The sequence below is a fragment of the Danio rerio genome, chromosome 5 (genome assembly GCF_052040795.2).
Source record: "Danio rerio strain M-AB ecotype USA chromosome 5, GRCz13ab, whole genome shotgun sequence".
In the NCBI taxonomy this organism is placed as follows: Eukaryota; Metazoa; Chordata; class Actinopteri; order Cypriniformes; family Danionidae; genus Danio; species Danio rerio.
In genome coordinates, this window is record NC_141025.1 from 61056154 (window position 1) to 61065863 (window position 9710).

At 33.3% G+C, this 9710-nt stretch overlaps 2 long non-coding RNA genes across 8 annotated transcripts; one reads left to right on the forward strand and one right to left on the reverse strand.

Moving 5' to 3' along the window:
* Nucleotides 1-263: 263 nt before the first annotated feature.
* LOC141385619 (uncharacterized) lies at nt 264-5163 on the reverse strand. 7 transcript variants are annotated; one of them, XR_015491832.1, is made up of 7 exons: nt 4801-5163; nt 4411-4589; nt 3050-3151; nt 2859-2925; nt 1361-1545; nt 904-1193; nt 264-611 (listed from the first exon to the last, which is right to left on the reverse strand). It is a non-coding gene; the product is annotated as an uncharacterized LOC141385619 (long non-coding RNA). The 7 variants fall into 7 exon arrangements; XR_015491830.1 differs by having other exon boundaries at nt 990-1193; nt 2855-2925; XR_015491829.1 differs by having other exon boundaries at nt 908-1193; nt 2855-2925.
* LOC141385622 (uncharacterized) lies at nt 4913-7668 on the forward strand. The gene is made up of 2 exons (XR_015491842.1): nt 4913-5901; nt 6894-7668. It is a non-coding gene; the product is annotated as an uncharacterized LOC141385622 (long non-coding RNA).
* The last annotated feature ends 2042 nt before the right edge of the window (nt 7669-9710 follow it).

Here is a 9710-nt window from a genome sequence, read left to right on the forward strand (position 1 = left end):
TGCGCATCCGCGCCGGAATCGGCGCGAGGGTAATGTGCGCTGCGGCCCGGAGCTGGCGCGACTCCGTATTTATACACCTTATAAAACCTTTTGGTATTACATTGGTACTTGATATATGGTATTACAACCATTTGAATTTATATAACAGCAAACACAGGCTATAATGTAAACACAAAGTGTAAGCACTGCGTTTAACCTTTGAATAAAGTGCAAACTGCATACATATTCTGTAATGAAAATAATCAGACAAATGACAAAATAAATAAATGTTAAACGTTTATTGATTGCATGAAAAAAATAGAACTAAAATTTTATAAATAATTTTGAAGTGCACAAGAATATCAATATAAAAACAACACAATAAAGACACACAGAAAGATTTAAACAAAAAATCTAAAAATTACACACAAACACATATGTTTTTTTAAACAACCCTGTTTTCCCAATAGACTTGAATTAAAAATTTGTAAAAAACAGCTAAATTTTATATAAACCTAAATATAGAAACCAATTTAAGATATAGCAAGAAACATCTTAAAAATACCAATGACAATCCGTAAAATAGTACAAGTCAAACTTGTAAAAAGTACTGCAGAATTCTGAAGAAACATCTTGAAACATTTTTTAATAAAACATTAAAATAATAATAAACAAACAAACAAACAAATATATATATATATATATATATATATATATATATATATAATTGCAGAAGTATAAAGTCAAACTTTTTTTTTTAAATAAACTTGAACAAAAGCAATTGCACAAACAGCAAGACATGAGTGAGATGATTATACATTTCATATATATACACGTCTTGTGCAATTTTATATTTATAATTTTATTTGTATTACGTTTATTAAAAATGTATCAAGATGTTTCTTCAGAATTTGGCCCACACACATACATACATACATACATACCATACATAAATACACACACACACATATATATATACATATACATATATAAATGCAAATGAAAGAAACAAATTGTTCAAGTATCAGGGAACATCCTAATACACTTAAAATGTTGTTTAAAAAATAAAACAAAATAGTGATGTAGACATTTGACACATTAGCTTTCTCTTCTTTCTTCCTCCATCCCTGTCAGGGGCAAGTTGTAGCTACCTTGTAATGCATTTTTCCACTTCTTTATCAGTGGTGTGGTATGGACATTTGTCCTCACTCCATCTGTGATTAAAAGATAAACAGATAATTAGTAGTGAACAAGTACTAATGTAAAAAAAAAAGAAAAAAATAGGAAAAAAGTAGGCTACCTACGAAGCAAAAAAAAACAAAACTATAAAAAAAACAAATAAACTTAAAACACTTTGAAATTAGCAAGAGCTTGAACTTACCAGTTTCTTCATTTGTTCGGGCTGCTCCTTTAGTTGATTTTCAAGCTTTTCCAAATCAAATTGGCCAAAGGAAGGTCAAATGTGTTTACATCTGGAATTTCATCACGTCTGTTTTGGTTTTGTGAGAATCAGGCCCAGCTGCTGCTTTATGACGTTGCATGATTTTAAAACTTCAGTCAGTCGTGCTAAAAAAGAAAAATAACATTAGTATAAATCAACCTGTAGCTTATTCTCATACAACTTCTGTAAATACAACAGTGGGTTAGACACTGCTGATATTCTCTAGTTGATCTTTACTTTCCAACTGCATTAAACCTTAACAAATTGAGTGATGTCTTCAATTCTTACAAAGACATCACGAGATGCAATAAGTTCTGTCTTGATCTCAAACTGCACTAGAACAAAGATTGTAAATGTTCATAGGTGTACTGCAGGAGTGTCCAAACTTTTTGGGCCGAGGGCCAGATGCAAAAAAACAAACGTTGTCGCGGGCCAAATTTTACATACATCACACAGACACGTGTATATAAATATATATATATATATATATATATATATATATATATATATATATATATATATATATATATATATATATATATATATATATATATATATATATATATATATATATATATATATATACACACATACATACAGTTGAAGTCAGAATTGTTAGCCCCCCTAAATTATTAGCCACCGTTTATTTTTTCCCCAATTTCTGTTTAACGGAGAGTTAAACATTTTTTTCCACACATTTCTAAACATATTAGTTTTAGTAACTGATTTATTTTATCTTTGCCATGATGACAGTAAATAATATTTGACTAGATATTTTTAAGACACTTCTATACAGCTTAAAGTGACATATAAAGGCTTAACTAGGTTAATCAAGTTAACTAGTCAAGTTAAGGTAATTAGGCAAGTTATTTTATAACAATGGTTTGTTCTGAAGACTTAAGGGGCTAATAATTTTGACCTTAAAATGGTTCATAAAAAAAATTCAACCGCTTTTTATTCTAGCCGAAATAAAACATAAGTCTTTCTCCAAAAGAAAAAATATTATCAGACATACTGTAAAAATGTTCTTGCTCTGTTAAACATCATTTGGGAAATATTTAAAAAAGAAGAAATAAATCAATGAGGGGCTAATAATTCAGACTTCAACTGTGTGTAGATAGATAGATAGACAGACAGACAGACAGACAGACACAGACAGACAGACAGACAGACAGACAGACCATAACAAGAACTGCTGCTTAATTGAATGCATGTAATAGCGACACCCGGTGGTTATTTATTTTATTACGTTCATTTTTGTATAGCGGGCCAGATTCTATTGATATTTATAAAAACGGCCCGCGGGCCGTAGTTTGGACACGCCTGGTGTACTGGAATGTACAGTATCTGTGCATCTTGATGGTGGTCTTAAGATTTCTGCCATAGTCATTGATGGTACTTGTGGTGCTGCATTGATTTCTGAAATCTTCATACCTGCCTTTTATCCAGCCTCTTTGTTCCAAGTAATTTTTCTTCATCATGGTATAGATGTGTCTATACTGTCCCTTGATCAGATAAATTTACAAAACAAAACATCACTTTAGTATAGAGCCAGGGCAAAACTCACAGGTTGTAATAGATCAATGACATAATGTTGACAGTATGTGTTTAAAATAACTGCAAACAAACCTGTTCTGTCTTTAGATGTATGACAGTCATCGTCCTCATCTGTCTACCAGTCAGAAATCACAGTTGCGTGTGGATGTTTGAGTTGAGCTTCCTCATATGCATCTATAATAAAACATCGCATTGTTGTTAACCTCCCGTAAAGAAAAGTTCAAATCCTGAAATACTATCAAAGTTAATTAATGCATATAATACATATAATGCATATAATGTTATAGTGTAAATAATCAGTACACAGAAGGTTGCACAAGATTTATTCGGAGATTCATGCAGAGTGACAGCCTTATGAATCTGAGACATAGATTTGTAAGATGGTCAAGCACATGCATTATTCTGTACCCATGAAGATTAACCTACCATTGTGAAAAATGTTTGATGATGATAGCCAATAACAATAAACCATTTCAGCTGTTTGTGAAGCAATTAGTAATGTAATGTCTGAAAAGCTCAATCTATGTTGAAAATGTATCAGCAGTTTACAGCTTATGGACTTTTAGCACACAACTATAACATGCCTATTCACGTTCAAAAGAGTGTGCCATTGACTGCTTTGGTCGTGATGTGCTGCAAAATGATCTCACTAACCTTTGTTAAACAAGAACAATAAGACTTAACCAACAAATATTGTTACCCATTCATTTAAATCAGAATTTATCACTGTCAATAACATAAAAAAATAAAAAAAACATCAAAATCTGCTTTAAGACGTTCAGTTTTACATTAACTGACCATTACAGCTTGAACAAAAGATATAATTGATTCACAGAGGCTAACACATATGAATTAAAATGCATAGTAATATATTTCTCTTGGATAATTTAAAGAGAATAGTAAACAGTCGAGTTTCCATCATTTTCGTGACTAACTGCATAAACAAGATAAACAATATTTTATTAATCCAAAACGATTAGTTTTTATTTACACATAATCACAGAATTAATACTGTTGGATAAGTATACGCCTGTACAATGATTTTTTTTCAACATCCACGGTACTTTATAATGTTAAATCAGGAAAAAAACACGTTTTGCCAAGTTAGTTAATGGATTCGTCTACAGAAACTTTCTTTAACGCAAAGTTAGCATACACACAAATTCGTTTCATGTTTCTTTAAAATAATTAAAATAGTTTTCAGTTACTACACACGTTACAATCTAACATTGTGTAAAAGGAAAAGGAACTTTCAGACGTGTTTGTAACTGTTAGCGTTAGCATACATTAGCTCCAGTCGTGTTTCTTAAAGCAAGTTACATTTCGTATCAAACTGTTTTAAATTACTAAACGCTGTTACAACCAAACACAGTGGAAATGTTTTAAGCTCTAAATTCGCTAATTTTACAGAACACAAGCAGTAAAAAGCTTACCTTTCTGACCGGAATCCACGGCTGTTTCTCAATTCCAAGAACGCAGAGAATGGACTTGCGTTCTTGTAGAGTGCGGTCTTGCCAGCTGTCCTCGGAAGAACGAACTCAGGAGACCGGGAGGGCAGAGAACGCGTCCTTTGAGAAATGGGATGCTGCGTTCTTCCTGATGGTCATGTGACCTTTACGCGTTTTAAATGGAAATTAATTAAACATTACAGCCTTCATACAACGATTTATTGTTTCCCCCCTCTTCAAAATATATACTTTGCATAAAAACATTATAAATATACTCTGCACATTATAAATAAAACAAATTTTAATACGAATTTCATCAAACAAACACAATTAATGTGTTTATTCCTTTATTAAGATGTTCATGTTAATGTTTACCTTCACCGTTTCATTTAGGGAAACTCCTGAGGTAAATAAGTGATATCTCTGAACTTTAATAATAAATCTAAATAAAATGCTGCGCTTTCCACCTCCAGTCGCAATGACTTCTGGGACTTCCAGAGCGAGCTCGCTGTTGAAGTCTGCATCGGTGCGTCCTCGATATCAAGAACACATCCGGGAAGTTTCACGCGTCCTCCGTACTTGCGGTCTTGAGTATTGGAACTGAACTTAGGCAGCCGATGATGACGTTTCACGAGAACACGAGGACGCAAGACCGCTGAAGAACGCATATTGAGAAACAGCCCACGTGAAATGTTTGAAAAACCAAACTTTTTCTTCTTGTGATCTTTGTGCCATGGTGGTTGACAACCAGCTTTTTGGAGCATTACCGCCACCGTCTGGATTGGAGTTTGGATCAGGAGTTTAGTAACGCATGTGTTTATTATGAAACCAACTTCTGCTTTAAAAAAAAACAGTCAGCACAGGAGCGTGCTATCTCAAAAATAAGCGAATTTTACATAGTTTTTCTCTAGATGACATGTATAATCTATTTATAAATAATATTGTTTTGTTTGCGTCTAAACATTGCGACCATCCACACTAAATATTTTTTTTTTTTTTTTTTTTTTTGCTATCGTACCATGAACATTTTCTCAAATTATCATTAAACGTGGAGCTAACAGATTACTAGATAAAATAAGAACTTAATCGGTTGCCATCAGCCGAGTCCTTGCAAGAAGCGGCCAGGATATGGTTGACCGGAATCGGGCCAGTGCTTTACAGCCGCATCACAACCGCATGTGCGCGAGCGAGCTGCGGGCCGCACTCGGCCCGGATAACACTCGCCGATGCCGAGTCGGAGCCGGAGGCGCCGGGGGGCAGCCGAGCTCGGGCCGATTACTGCCTGCTATCTGGGTCTCTATATCCATCAAATTCCATTGCATTTCCTACTATGGAGCTCCACAGTTACAGGTTTTCAGATTTCCCAGTGTTGGGTTGCTGCTGGAAAGTGTATGCACTGCACAAAACATATGCTGGATTAGTTGGCAATTGAAAAAGTGTTCAACATAAAAAAACCCATATAGACACCAATTGAGGGTGAGTAAACAGTGAGTAATGTTACATTTTGGGTGAACTATCCCTTTCCTATTCCCCCACATCTCAAAAGAATCCTGGGTTGTTCTCCTCCTTGCATCACAGAAACCAACTGGAAAACGGCCTCTCTTTAGTATAGAGCAAGTGTTTGTGTGTTTAAACAAAAGAAATGTTTGATATTGATAGATTATTGACGAAAATTATTAACAACTTACATTAACAATTTTCATTTCACACAAAGTTACCTATTAATAAATTTAATAAAATCAAGTAACTCACTAAACTGAATGTAAAATTTTGAAGCTAAAACATTTTCTTGTATAATTGTGGGATTGGATTGACTACATGCAAGTTAGCTTATGTGGATTTCTGTTAATCACCCTGCAAATTTTGGTTAAAGTGCCCTGCCATTCTATACTCACTGCCTTGACCAATGATCAAATCAATTTGGATATACAGGTGCTCAGTGCACAGCTGCTGCCTCTCATGACACTTAAGATGAAATGTCTTTTCCTCTCATTTTACAGTTGAACAACAGTTTCTGACAATAAACTACTATAGGCTATACTTTACTGTACTATACTATACTATACTATACTATACTATACAATACAATACTATACTATACTATACTATACTATACTATACTATACTATACTATACTATACTATACTATAAATGCTGTTAAAGCAACCTCATGAAATTGAAGACACAATCAGACCACCACTTTAATAGAAGTTTTCCGGAAGGCTTTTTAAATTTTCCATGTATGGTCAATTAGATTTCCAATTGATGATGGTCAATGCAAAATCTAGGTTGGGAATAAAAATCAGATGAGAACCATACACTGTTAATGATTGTTATAAATTGCACAATATTTAACTGTAATAATATGTACTGTATTTTGTTGAAGACATTTATGCAGTATGTTACTGTATTTTAAACTTGCTTTGAGAAAATTCATTAATTCATTCATTCATTCATTTTCTTTTCAGCTTAGTTTCTTTATTACTCTGGGGTCGCAACAGCGAAATGAACCGCCAACTGATCCAGCATATTTTCATAATTTTAGCAGCGGTTGCCCTTGCAGCTGCAACCCATCTCTGGGAAACATTCATACACACTCATTCACACTCATACACTACGGACAATTTGGCTTACCCAATTCTCCTGTACCTCATGTTTTTGGACTTTGGGGTCAACCGGAGCACCCACAGGAAACCCACACAAACACGGGGAAAACATGCAAACTCCACACAGAAGCGCCAACTGACCCAGCTGAGGCTCAAACCAGCAACCTTCTTGCTGTGAGACGACAGCACTACCTACTGCGCCATTGTGTCGCCCCATTTGTGAAAATGACTCTATATTTTACAGTGAAGTAATATACCATTCTGTAAATACATATACCGCAAGATTAATGGTGCTGAAAAATGTAAACACAGTACGTTTGCTGTAATTGATTTACAATTATTTGTGAACTGCTGCCAGTATGTTACTGTAGATTCTACAGGAATTTGTTAACAGTGTAGATTATCAGAAATGGTAGAAAGTTCATGTGAAATTAATGTTATGGTATGTTTATGCTCTTGATATAAATAAATTGGGCATGCAAACTTAAATGCTTTAATACTTGTTACAATTGTAAAGTTTTAGCACATTTTATCAAAAAGCCATTCCACATGTTTGAGAATTTTGTAATTGTTTATTTTCCCCCAAACTGTATTTGGTTTCTTTCTATAGTGGATAAAGACAGATTGTAAGCATAAATGTGTGTCATGCAACATTTTCTCTGTAATTCACTGTTCCGTTTGCCTAATTAAATCAAGCTGACTTTCACAGTCACCCTGTTTCTCAGTACCGGAACACTTAGCCTTCTCAGAATAAGGCAGAGAATGTCCTCAGTGTATCACTGTGCACTTAGGATGCTGCAAAGCAGTGATATTGCAAAAAAAAAAAAAAAAAAAAAAAAATCATACTAGGGCATATTCATCTTAATTTAGTCACATTTTCCTGTAATATAATAATAAATAAAGAAAATAATAATAAAGAAACGAAAATAAAGTGCAATAAAACTTAATATACCATATGCTGTGTCTGTGAACAGATTAAGTTCAATCACTGATTGCAACTTTGTTTTAAGAAAACGACAAATACTTCTTAAGAAAAGTCTTGATTTCATGCATAGTTCTAATACAATATGCAAAATACAATGTTCTAATATATTATTTGATATAATGCAGTATTTGTGTAGATGCCTGTTTATATTTATAATTACAGCTGTATTTAATTCCTATTAACGCATCTGTAGTTACACCGTTGAAAGTAGTCCAATCCCTTAATCATCAACATCACACCATTAAACATGTTCCTGACCTAAGCAATATCCTACCTAAAGGGAAACAATGGTGTTTTTAAATATCACATTTACACAATAACTTTTTTTATGTAAATATTGTTTTAAAGATGTTGTGCAGCATAACAATTATCTTTTTAGCAAACGTTTCACAAAGAGTAAAGAATAAAAAATATATAATATAATATAATATAATATAATATAATATTATATAATATAAAAAAATAAGATTGTTAATAAGATTGTAGTCATACAGATGATGATTGTGATGATTAATTTTCATTCTCTGAATAGTCTAAGAAATTAAACTTCCTTTTCAAGATGTCATCCAAGATGTCATGGATAAATATAAAGCACCAAGATAAGTTTAGTGGTTATATTCAAAGCAGGGGCCATTTCCTGTGCTCCATTATTCCATGTCAGTCAGGATTCAATATGGAGTACACTGGACTCTTATAGAACAGTCAATCCCAGGCACATGACTGAGAATGTGGGTGGCCTGATCATGGGGGAGGTTAACTTGCAGAAATCCCCTGGTGCAAGTATAGACTACCATCCAAAGCACTCTGTGCTAGAGACTGATTTTATCCAACATTCTCAGTAAAAAGATAGCAGGCAACAGACAATACAATGTAAATGAATACAAATTGATCACAAAGCTTATGGATGTGAATTTCTGAATTAAAAATGTAAGAATTAAAATCTCCCCATGAATCTGGCCATACAATTAAAAAAATGTGCTGAGTAACATTTCTGTATAATAAGTTTAAATTACACGGTAGTATTTTATCCAACATGAACAAAATGGCTTCTACATGCCTGTTAATATCTCTCTCTCTCTCTCTCTCTCTCTCTCTCTCTCTCTTTTTCTCTCTCTCTCTCTCTCTGTCTCTCTCTCAACTTTCTTTTTATTTATTTTTTCGGATATACAGTGTTTATTTTAGTATTTTTGTTTTACAAACATTTTAAAAATGAGCCTATTTTGTTTAATCGTGTATCACTTTCTTACAGTAGCCATCTGGATGTTCTGTTTGGATAGCTGTGGTTTCCTCCTCGGCATTCTCCCATGCAAACTAGCTTTATACAGTGTTTTACGAATGGGTAATTCATGGACACTATGCATTGCTGCATTGCTAAAAAATCTCTAACCCTGCTGAACATGAGCAGGAGAGGTAAAGACAGCATATTTCCACTCCTGATAATTGGTTGTGCAAAATATACGTTAAAACTGGTAAATGAGTGTCAGAATTTATCACTGTGTACCAACGTGAAAAAGTACACTTTGACATACTTAGAATTTTTAGCATACTTAGAATAAATAGAATTTTTAAAAATTAACAAATTCTGGTAACACTTTATTTTAAGATGTCCTTGTTACATTTTATGCAGTATAATAATAATAATAATAATAATAATAATAATAATAATAATAAGGCATAATTACATGCAACTAACC